The sequence below is a fragment of the Lygodium microphyllum genome, chromosome 7, assembly GCF_053477565.2.
Source record: "Lygodium microphyllum isolate KBCC chromosome 7, Lygodium_microphyllum_v1.1.10, whole genome shotgun sequence".
Taxonomy (NCBI): Eukaryota; Viridiplantae; Streptophyta; class Polypodiopsida; order Schizaeales; family Lygodiaceae; genus Lygodium; species Lygodium microphyllum.
In genome coordinates, this window is record NC_141141.1 from 71,635,129 (window position 1) to 71,647,640 (window position 12,512).

The 12,512-nt window shown below is 40.7% G+C and overlaps 1 pseudogene; it reads left to right on the top strand.

The window, feature by feature from the left end:
• The first annotated feature begins 4,333 nt into the window (after positions 1-4,333).
• Positions 4,334-4,837, top strand: LOC148033577 (ACT domain-containing protein ACR3 pseudogene; annotated as a pseudogene).
• Positions 4,838-12,512: the final 7,675 nt, after the last annotated feature.

Sequence of the window (12,512 nt, forward strand, 5' to 3'; positions counted from 1 at the left end):
CTCAGTCAAGCCATTAAGCCATTAGGATTGGCTATGGTTGCCTATGCTAAGCATGGGTAAGAAAAGCCATGTTAGGTTAGATTGCACTAAGCTTAGGCTGACTATAGGCATAGGCTAACTAAGTTGTGCCATTAGGGTTGGGTGCCCTACCTATGTGCTATGTGTGGGCAAGGAAAGCCATGTTAGGCTAGGCTTCGCTGAGTGTAGGCTAAGTATAGGTATAGGATTAGCTATGCTTGCCTATGCTAAGTGTGGGAAAGGAAAGCCCTATTAGGCTAGGCCTCACTAATCTTAGGCTAAGTATAGGCATAGGTTAACTATTATAGATCAAGCTACACTTTCTTATATTGACTATGGGCATGGAAAGCCTTGTTAGCCTAGGCCTTGCTAAGCTTAGGCTAAGTATGCCTAGTAGGATTGGCTACACTTTCCCATGCTAGGTGTGGGCAAGGAGAGCATTTAGACCCCATAAAGCTTAGGCCTAGGAATAGGCTAACTATAGATTAGGTGATGCCACTAGCATTGACAATGCTTTCTTATAGTATGTATAGGCAAGGAAAGCCATATTAGGCTAGTCTTTACTAAGCTTAAGATAAGTCTAGGCATAGGCTAAATATAGGTAAGGATATGCCAAGCCATTAATATTGGCTATGCTTTCTTATGCTAATAAATGTGGGTGAGGCTTGCTTTGTTAGGCTAGGCCTCACTAAGCTTAGCCTAAGTATAGAAACATGCTAATAAGGCTATGCAAAGCCACTCAGATTGGTTAAGCTTGCCTATACTATATGTAGGCAAGGAGATCCATGTTAGACTAGGCTTCACTAAGCTTAGTGCTAATCACACAATGAATTAAAAGTAGCATTTTACTTATGTCGAATTCTAGTTGTTGATTGAAATAAATATATGATTAACACTAGTATTGATGCAAAAAACTCACTTTTGTGGCAATTTGGATATTTTAATTAAAAACTCAATGAGCGGTGGATTTTTGTCCCGAAAAAGTGCTTAAAATTTGCAAAAAAATTTGAATTTCAAGGGGAAAAAACTCTATCGAAGGCAGCAGAGGAAGCTAGGTCAATTTTTGGTGGCAAGCAAAACACTGTTTTCAAAAGCGCCTTGTAGGCTGCTCGAGCATTAGTTCCAAAATTTTAGTAATTTTTTCGAGCACCTGAGCAAGTCAAAGTAGCTACCTGGCAGTGGGGGACTTTGAGACGATAGACACACAGGATTTTTCGGATTGTGAATCAGGATGCTGAATGGCCAAAGACCGGGAAAATGGGAAAAATAAGTGTAAAAGGACTTGAGGGGGAAGGGGGGTGACCCTTGGGGACTCCCACCCCCCACTTTTTCAGGCGCATGGTGATGGAAAAAAAAGAGATGGTGACTGCAGACCATTAGGGCTGAAAAACATTAAAAATGGCAGTTTTGTTAATTCATGGATTAAGAAAATGGCCAAAGAGATTTTGCCACGTGGACAAAAATGTCAGAGAGAGAACTAGGGAGAGAGAAAGAGGAGAGAGGAGACTGCAGAAGAGAGAGAAAGATTGTAGGAAGAGAGAGAAGAAGAGTGACGAGGAGAGAGAAATACTAGTTTTAGAGAGAGAAAGACAGGAAAGAAGGGGAAGCCATAGAAGCTGTGAGCAAGAAGGGAGAGAAAGTCTGTAATTGTATTAATGTGCCAAAAAGATGTGTAAAATTACATATCCTCTCCTTTTATACCAATGTCAGTGTGACATGGCATAATATCAATATTATTTACACTAATTCCTTATTCTCAGCTTCTTACAATCCATCCCCACTCAAAATGAAGTTTTTGTCCTAAAAAAAAAATATCGGACTTATTGGTATAGCCAAGTGGTGGGCTGTACTCTGTACAGCATTACAAGTGGTAAAAGAAAAGATTACCTAATATTCAATAGCAGTACTAATCTATACAGAGGGTCAAAATCAGCCTGTAGCCACCCGGATCAAAAGGGAAAGTGGTATCGTTGCCATGTATTGGATCAACTTTCATAAAATCAAAGTCAAGTACAGTTGGAAGCATGATCATCATGATGGTATTCACTAACTCTTCCATAAGCCTCTTAGGCATCACCATGCTCTGTATGACTAAAGCATATGAGGCTGAAGTCACCATTGCATGATGATCATCCAAATCCACATGCTGTCCATGATCTGCTTTCTTGAACTGAGCTTCTTGTTGTGGACTCATACCAAAACGGTCTTCAACAAGATCTTCTCCATCCTTTGCATCATAATATTCAAATACCAAGAATATTTTGGTAGTCTTTTCCCTGCATGTGGCTTGGTGATTACAAGATAGTGGCTTAGCACATCGATAGCATAAGCCCGCAGCATGCAGTTCCCGTATCGTATCACTAGTAAGGTATCTAACGCGTTTAGCCTTAGATAGCAATTTACACACCTGCTCATCACCATTGGTCAGCTCTATAATAGTTTTGACATGTTGCTCATGTACAACAGATGGCTATCCATGCTCATGACCATAATGCTCATGCTGTCCATACTGCATATGGTGATAATAGCCCTACTGCACATCAGAGGGACAGTTTATTTGAGCATATGCATTTGCTTCCACTGATGTTTGGTGCTCACATACATAAGCATGTTGCCTTTGATCATTGATCCCACATCATTGGTCATGCTGTCCATAATCTCCATTAAAATACATGTCACAAAAATGTTCATGCTGCTGTCCAAATACATCTATTTGCTGATGCCTACTACCAAAACTTTGTTCATATTGTTGCCCATAAACATGCTGTGCAAGATTGCAAGATGACTATCCAGCATGGTTATGATGATGTCCTTGCATCCTAGGCTGTCCATAAGTATGACGATTGGCAAATCCATGAGCATAGGTATTGGCATGATATCGGTCATAATCACTTTCTTGCTGCTGATCAAAGCTAGAAGGGTACTGATGAGCATAACCATTTCTGTCACATCCATAAGAACTGGGCTGGTCAACCAAGAGAGCTTCACAAGTACAATCATAACTATGTTGCTGAAGAGGTGGATGCTCATAAGCATAAGCATGTTGACCATAATAGCCATTCTGCTACCAAGGCTCAATGGAATGATACTCATCAGTATATACATGTTGGCCATAAGCATAAGCATTTGATTCAAGTGTACCATCAGCATATACATGTTGGCCATAAGTAGAAGCATTTGATTCAGGTCTTACTGTTTTTTCCATAACCGCCTTCATAAGAGCAATACACTGATCAGTTAAAACTCTAAGTTTGTCAATATTAGCCTGTCTTTGAAGCCAACCTTGTCCAAGTTCACTAGAGCTGGAGCTATTGTTCTCGGCTGCTATTGTAGTCAAGTCGCTTTGAAAATATTCCAAATCATGACAAAAGTCATCTACAGCCATATCATGAATCATAAGTCCTCAAGAATGTAGAGATATCTCGTGGTTCTTGTACCAAACTTAACTAACACGAGATATGTTGTTCCTGTCCTTGCCTGTATTGGTGAATTTTAGGACAATCATAGCCTGCATTCACTAGCCCATTGCTACATACATATGCATCAAAACTGCTGCTTCTCTGACTGTATTTAAAACCCCCTTCTTCTAGTCCATATTTCTCTGGCTAAACTAGTTCAGCACCAAACCTCTGAGGTTTTCGATGATGCCAATTTCTGCAAGACTGCTGCTATAATTGATGTGTCTATAACTGATGCATGTATTGCTTCAGGCTATAATGATATGGTTGGCCAACATAAGCACAGCAAAGAAGTCAATGATAATACCATCTTCCAGTTGCTATGTACTGATGCCACAGTTTCAAACAGCCATATCTGGACCAAAGTTCCATACATCATAAGGAGATAGCATTTGTCACTATGGAGACTCGGCATTCATCATGCAAGAATGCCATTTAACCATCTGCAACATTGCATACCAATACATCCAGTGGTATGCCAAATCTTTTGAAATTGGCAACCGCATGACCATGATCATCAAGATACTTTTGGCAAACTGGAGATTGATATCCTTGGTCACAGATGTACTATCCTTCACTTCTGATCTGAATTTATAGTGGTCAAACACAGATTTGCTTTTGCTAAGACTGGAATAAATGCCTTCATATGAACCATTTCCATATCAGTTTGAGTACATCATGTTGTAAATCAGCATCCTCTTGAGCTTAGGTGCCTGAAATGATGCCACTCTCAAACAGATCTGCCAGCAAGAGTGCAGCACCATAGAGTCTTGCCATTAGGTAGCACACTAAGCTGCCAGACCAATCTTGATCTTATTATATACAAAGCCTATATATCCTCAGATGGTGGTTGGTTCATGGATGTTTTCCATGTTACAGATCAACTTGGACACAAACTTACAGATGAAAGTTTAATTGAGTATATGCAACAAGATTTGGGAGCAAAAAGAACTGTTGCAAGTTCAGAGGTAAGAACATGTTTGGGACGTACTGTGGGTGTTCAATCAATTGCTGAACACACATCCATAGAGTTGACTGGCACTGATCGACCACGACTGTTGTCAGATATCTCTGCTATTCTCACAAGCCTCAAGTGCAATGTTGTTCCTGCTAAGGTTTGGGCTCACAATGCAAGGGTAGCATGTGTAGTGTATGTAACTGACGAAGTTACTCGTGGTCCTATTGATGATGCACAAAAGCTAGTGTCCATCAAAGAGCAACTGTCCAATGTATTGAAAGCAACTGATGATAGAAAAGGTGTCAAAACTGATTTCTCAATTGGCTTGACCCATACAGAGAAACCTTTGCATCAGTTGATGTTTGTAGATCGGGACTATGAAGCCTCTGTCGTGCCCTATTAATCAAGCTGCTCTGACAGATCTCAAATTTCAATCGAAAATTGCCTCGAGAAATGCTACTCGGTGGTCAGCATTCGCAAACAAGAATCAGTCAATGTACACCCCAGGAGAAACACGTTCTCTCAATGAAATGATCTGTGCCAAGCTTTGTTCATCAATCCCTTCTTCTTCATCATCATCAAGGAGATTTCCAATGACGCAGTTATGCACTCTTCCTCTCCTAAATTGATACCTATAGAGTCACTCACTGTAGATGTAGTGGGAATAATCTTGTCTCATGTGGCCTCTGCTCGTGATGTTGTCTCTGCATCTGCAACGTGCAGGAGATGGCAAGAGGCTGCAACATGCCACTTGAACGAATTTGTTTTTACTTATTCAGACTGGCCTGCCTTCAGGGACCTTACAGTGGGTCAATGTGAGATTCTTATGACAGAGACAATAATGCGGACAAAATGCTTGCAGGAGTTGTCGATATGCATGAATAAGTCAAAGGAATTTTTTGCAGCTCTAGTGTTTGCATGGCTTATGAATACAAAGGATACACTCAGATCTCTGACGTATCATCACAGCCTTCTTCACACACACCAACCTTGGTGAACCAGTTTAGTAGTGCTACTGTGTATACAGGACAGCACTATGTTGAGATTCCACATGATGTCATGATGCGGAGGAACAAGATGATGGCTCTAGTGTTGAAGCTAATGAAATAACTCTAGACAATGTGACTTCTTCAACGTATACAGATTCTGTCTCAACAGCTTCTGTAAAGCTGCAAGAGTTGCAGGGCATGATCCTTATCGTTCTTTCTCAAGAAGGGAAGGTCTTAAACCCCAAACTAGCTTCTGAAACATAACTAATTCTGGATTTGATGTGATAGCAAAATTACCGAAGTTGCATGATGTTGAGATTCAGAACCTTTAGTCAGTAAGTTCCTTGATTTCATATTGGCACCATTGGCGAAAAGCTCTGACATCTGCCACAGTAAGTGACCCCTTCTGATTTTTGGGGCTGCAGAAGTTTCACCATTCCTGGCTTTGAAACAGCTAGAGAAAACCCTGGTAAGGTTGGAAAATCAGTCAAATTAGTGTTCTGCTTAGGCCCTAGAAGTGTTGTCGAACGGGAAGGGTTTTAAGTGGAGTTCATGAATGCTCCATTCATGAATTGCCCCCAAACAGAACATGCTGTGCAGACTCCTTGATGTCTGAGGGAGAAGTCCGCTACAATTTTCATGCATTAGTAAACCCCATTTGTTTGTTACTAGAAGTATCAACTAGACGATGTGGATTACTAAGCAAGTGGCTTCCCTGCTGCGAAGCACTGGTTAGGCCATTTCTACCAGCCTGCTCGCAGCCAATGGTCCAATGCTATGCACGATTCGGATCTTTCTGTTCAAAGTGACATGAAGATGTGGCCATTTACGGTCATAGGTGGGCCTAGCGATAAGCCTATGATTGTATTGAACAGCTAATGCACTGCATCAACAATTTCTGGGAGGCTGCTAAATCAAAAGTGACCAAATTCGACCAGCTATGTGACTTGAGAGCTAGACAGTGCATGAAGAAGGTGGGGTTTATAGATTTTGACACATGGAGCTGCCTAGTTAGACAGATCTCAAATTGGAGTTTGTTTGGTCCTCCAAAATGTAAAAATCCACTTTGTTGGACAGTGTGAATACCCAAAGTGAGAATCCAATATTTTAATAAATGAAATGATATGAAATTAAATAGAAGTTATTAAAAAACATGCAAGAAATGAGCCGTGAGTAGGGAGGGGACACAAATTTTTTTGTAGCCCAAATTTGTGGAGATTTGTGCCTTCTCAATGATGCTGAGAGTCATCAAGGAATGAGAGTACATCCTTGATCTACTCCTCAAAGGCTTCAAATTGGTTGTGGGCACACAAATTTTCATAAAGGGAAGCAGAATTTTGATTTTCAATCTTCCTCTCTCCTCTCTCCTCTCTTCTCTTGTTGTGTTTCCATGGATTAATGCATGAGAAAAGGGGGTGGGGTGAGAGGAGAGATTTTGATCGTCGCATGATGCTAGAGCGTAAAGGAGCATAGATCAAGGTTGGAAGGATCATCACCAGGGCTATTGGGAAGCATCAATGGGTCTCTAATCATGAGATATGTATATCATAAGAGGTGCGATATAATGAGAGTAAGTGGTAGATTTTATTATTTTATGATAAGTTTTGGTTGAAAATGGTTGTATTTGGTTGCCAATGCTCTAATTTATTAGAAATGTAAATTTAAAAAAATAGTCATCTAATAATTTTTTTGTAAACACGCAAAACCCACAACATTGCAATTTAAGAGAAATCATGCGATTTTGGGGTTCTGTCATGTGTATAGTGTTTGTATGATGAAATGGAATATGATAGAAAAATAATTCTCAATAAGTTTAATAATTCTAAATCACTAAATCAAAAAATATAAATAATTACTAATAAATAAATAGTTAAAAATAAGAAAAAATAAAAATATAGGATTTTTACATCCAAAAAATAGGAAAAAAAAAAGTTTGTGAATGCATGGTAAGGTTAAGGCATGAGGTTTAGCCTCAATCCTATCTCTATGTTAAAGTGGGTTTTTATTGCTTTCATGAAGGAAAAATACATTTAAAAATATGTCCTAAACCTACCACCGAATGCACAATCTTTAGCGGTAGGGAGAAGAAGGGGGTGTTAAGTGCTAATAATACGCTGAAGTTTGATATTTTTTTTATGCATGGTATATAGGATATGTGTGGTCTAAACTTAAGAGGGTCCAATAGCACAAGCATGCTCAGTGCTTGCCCTAAGCAATGCAGCAATCTCGATTAGAAAAAAGAATGAAAAGAATTATTTTTGCACCTTCACAATGTTGGTTGTTGATGAATAAAATTGTTTTAGCACTATAGATCATACACAATTGCATTACACAAAAAACATGGTATCTTCATGGATTCATAGTAATTGCTTTCATGAATGATGACCTATGTTGAGTGTGAGGTATTCTAAGCTATAGGGTTAGTGGTTTGATCTATTTTGGGAATATTCAGTGAGGAGGACTATTTATTATCTCTTAGATGATCCATTCATGAAACGAGTGGAGTGTGTGTCATACGTGCTTTATGTGTTCACGATGCATCTTGGGGGGAAAATCCCTTAGGAGGTGTAGGAGAGTGCATAGCGGGGCCGCGGCAATTAATCGCCGTCAAAAAGTGGCACTCCCTTTGTGTGTGTTTATATGGTGTATTACATCAATATGTATAGGGACTCCCTCTAGGGAGTGTGGAAAGGGTTATCCATTGGATTAAAATCCATACAGACACAAAGTTCTATATTTAAGGTTAGGGTAGTATACCCCTTAGACGCTCCTGGCCACAAGGCCATGAGGGGTGCTTTAGGTGTGTAGTAGAGGCATGGCGAGTTGCTTAGTGCTAGTGTTAGGCCCATTTTAGGACCCGACAGGTGGTGCATTTTTTGGGAGCCAATAATAAGTGGAAATATCCGAATATCAATTGATAGGGGCCACTTAATTAGTGTATGCCAAAAGACAGTGAGATAGATTCAAAAGACTGTCAACCCGATCTTTAGAAGCAAGAAAGAGCTTAATAGGCTAGATGGTGGCTTGAAACTATTAGGAGATATTCTCCACAAAGGAGTGGTGCAATATTCCTACAAGGAAGGGGTCTTAGTAACCCTAGCCCCAAGCATAGTTCGTTGAGAGGAGGAAGTTCTAGTACTTTCCCTCTTCCAATTAGTAAATCCTTTAGTAAATCTAGTTGTTCAAACTCCTTTAGTAAATCTAGTTGTTATCATGGCACAACCTATTGCAATCCCAGCAAGAATGCTAGACTTGCTAGCCTTGGAATTTCCTCCACCCATTTTTAATGGGTTAGGAGAGGAAGATGCATAACTTCATATCAATGAATTCCAAAAGTTGATGTTCAACTGTTGAATCCAAGATGAAAGACACTTGATGATGTTCTTTAATATGACTCTAAAAGGATAAGCTACAATATTGTTGAGATATCGAGCTCCACTCGTGATACGCCAGGGTGACCGTTGTATATTTATGTCACCGACTTGTCAGTTGCAGACGCGGTTGGTACACCGCCCATGAATAATAGCTACATGATAGCTATCCTTATCTACTCTAGTTCGTGGCTCAGTTAGTATGCCACCTTAGTTAGTTGAGTTTGGTTTGAGACCCATATATAGGGTTCTTCTATTTCTTTGTACTTGAGTTCTTTTTGGCTTACACAACTAAGAAGAGGAAAACTGTTTTCAGCCTCCACTCTTGTGTGTCTTCCCCCATTGTGCAAGCAAGAAAGCTTCAAGCGAGACTCCTTCCTTCTCTCCCACAATCTTGACATGGTATCAGAGCCTTGTTCGTGGTAAGGAGCTCAAGAAAGCAAGCCAAGCTCGCGGTGGTCTGGTAAGAGGAGCGGTGTTGCTTTCATTTCATGTTTTGGGAGCAGATCTCTGCAGGTAGCACAGCCGGAAATTGCAGGAGTGCATTGTCTCAGGTTGAGACGCCCTTCGCGGTGAAGCAAGAGGGCAGTATATGCTGCGGGAAAGGGCTTTAGCCCTTGGCGACCTTGTTTTTTTTATTTGAGGCCATTTCGGGGCCTGTTTTGCAGACGGAAGTTTTCTGCACGCACTCAAGAAAAGGCTCAGTTTTATGCTGTGCAACCACTGTTCTACAGGTCGGTGAAAAGTTACTGTAGAAATTGCATCGTATCCTTGTGCGCAGAGACATTGGGAGTTTCAGAATCATCCTTGGTTCCTGTTTATGCAAAATCGTCACTAGGAAGTGACTGTGTGGTCAAATACCACTTTTGCCAGTTTTGCATATTTGCCCTTGTGAGGGTGAAGCTGTGCTTTTTGCAGTGACAGAATTTCTTGCAGTATTCTGTAATGGCGTCTGATTCTCTTTCACAGATTGTCACTGAAAAGCTTGACAAGAACAACTTCCAGGCATGGAAGTTTAGAATGACGAATTTCCTTATGGGAAAAGGATATTGGGAATTTGTTGCAGGAAATGAAGAAGAACCAGTTCTTCCTGATGTTCCCAATCAACAACAAATGCAGGCATTTAAAACATGGCATGAGAGAGCCAGGAAAGTTATGTATTGACTGTCTATCAGTATTTCAGACTCTATGATTGTGCATATTCAGGATGCAAGTACGCCAAAGGAGGCATGGGATACTTTGTCAAAAATGTATAGCACAAATACGCAAGCCAGGAAAATGCAGCTCAAGCAAGAGTTGCATAATGTGCAAAGAGAAAGTATGAGCATCAACGACTACCACATGAAGGTGAAGAAGATTGCAGATGCACTTGCTTCCATTGGGTCGCCAGTGGAAGATGATGATTTAGTTTCCGTGACCTTGAATGGTCTAGGAAAGGATTATGCACAGTTTCGGACATCCATTTCAGTTCGTGAAAGATTTCCTGATTTTGAGGAGTTGATTGCTCTTCTAATTTCTGAGGAACAGAGAAATGGTGGTGCATCTTCTTCAGGAGGAACTTCAAAAGAAGCTGTCTTCTACTCAAATGCTGGAAGAGGTAGAGGCAGAGGTAGAGGAGGCCGATTTGGAGGCCGTGGCAGAAATCAGAATATGCAGCAAACTCAAGAAAACCAGTCCTATGGAGGAGGACGTGGTAACTCTAGAGGCAGGGGGAGCCAAAGAGGTCGTGGTGGATGGCAAAGAGGCCAAAATGCAAACAGTAATGTTGAATGCTACTACTGTGGTAAAATGGGTCATATGGCTAAAGACTGCTACAAAAAGCAGAATGACATCATGAATGGAAAACTGCAACAAGGGAATTATGCATCTTCTAGTAGACAGGGTGATGACAGAAATGAGCATTTGTTCATGGTGCAGCACATGAACAATTCTATGACAAGTGCAGAAGAAAGCAATGATGTATGGTATGTTGACTCAGGTGCATCAAACCACATGACAGGTCATGCAGAATGGATGGAGGATGCAAGGAAAATGGAAAAACCAGGATTTGTGGAGACTGGTGATGATACTGCACATCCTATTGTGCAGATTGGAAAAATTCCCTTGTCTATGCAGGGTGGGAAAAAGAAATACCTGTCCGATGTATTTCATGTCCCGAATATCACCAAGAATCTGGTTTCAGTTGGTCAAATGGTTGAACAGGGCTTGCAGGTCAGATTTAATCCTCATGGATGCTTTGTTGAGGATATGAAAAATAAAGGTCGCTTGATAGCAAAAGGAAAGAAGAAGGGCAGAATGTTTACGTTGGATGCAGACATGTCTGAATTGAGTGCAGCAATGTTTGCACATGGGACCGGTGTAGTTGCAGATATTGATATCTGGCATAAACGCATTGGTCATGTTAATGTACAGCGACTTAAATCAATGCAGGCCCAAAATATTGTTGCAGGATTGCCCAAATTCAAGGTTGCAGAAATGCATAAGGTATGTGAAGCCTGTCAGTTTGGAAAACAGGCAAGGAAACCATTTCCTAGACATGTTCAAGAGAGTGAGAAGCCATTGGAATTAATCCACTCTGATGTGTGGACTACTAAAGCTGCATCTCTTGGAGGCTGTCATTATTTTGTCACTTTTATTGATGACTATAGCAGAAAAGTTTGGGTGTATTTTATGAAAAAGAAAAGTGAAGTTTTTGGGCATTTCAAAACTCTTAAAGCTATGGTTGAAAAAGAAACAGGCCTGCAAATAAAATGCCTAAGGTCAGATGGAGGGGGAGAGTATCTCTCAAATGAGTTTGCAAAGTTCTTGCAGGAGCATGGCATAAAGCAGCAATATTCATGCAGTTATACCCCACAACAAAATGGAATTGCAGAAAGGAAAAACAGGCATATTGGAGAGGTATCTCGTGCCATGCTCAATGAAAAAGACTTGCCAGATTTTTATTGGGCTGAAGCAGTTGCTACAGCAGTCTACATAATGAACAGGACTCCCACTGCAGCAATACATGGAATGACTCCAGAGGAGAGGTATACTGGTAGGAAACCAGATATTTCTCATTTGAAAATTTTTGGTTGCATTGCCTATGTACATGTGCCAGATGAGCTGAGATCCAAGTTGGATCCAAAAGCTGAGAAGTGCATCTTTATTGGTTACTCTCTGCAGCAAAAAGGGTATAGATGCTATAACCCTTCTACTCGTAAGTTTACAGTGAGCAGAGATGTTGTTTTTGATGAGATGAGTAGCTGGTATAAACCAGTAAATGTGATTGATGATGAAGATGCACAAAATGGTAATGCTACACAGAATTCACAGCAGCAGTCACAAAATATTAGTGGACCTGGAGCGTCCTCTAGCAGTGGTTCACATTCTTCGCCATGGACAGGCAGATTGAGATCAGGAGAATCTTCTCAAAGCAATGCAGATAGTGGTATGCAGGTATCACGAAAAGGAAAAGAGAAGGTTGATCAGCCCATGTTTGATGTGAATGCAGGTCACTCTTATGTGGATGGTGAATCCAGTGGCTCAGAACAGAGCATTGATGATGAGTTGGGTATTCCTTCTATTGTTACACCTGGAGTAAGGAAGACCAGGGATGTTTTGAGAGCACCTGGGAGTGAACCTACTTTGCGCAGGTCTACAAGAGCTAGGTATCCTGTGGATAGGCTGAAATATGATGGATTTACAGCCATTCACTATGCATATATGGTCAAAGTGATAC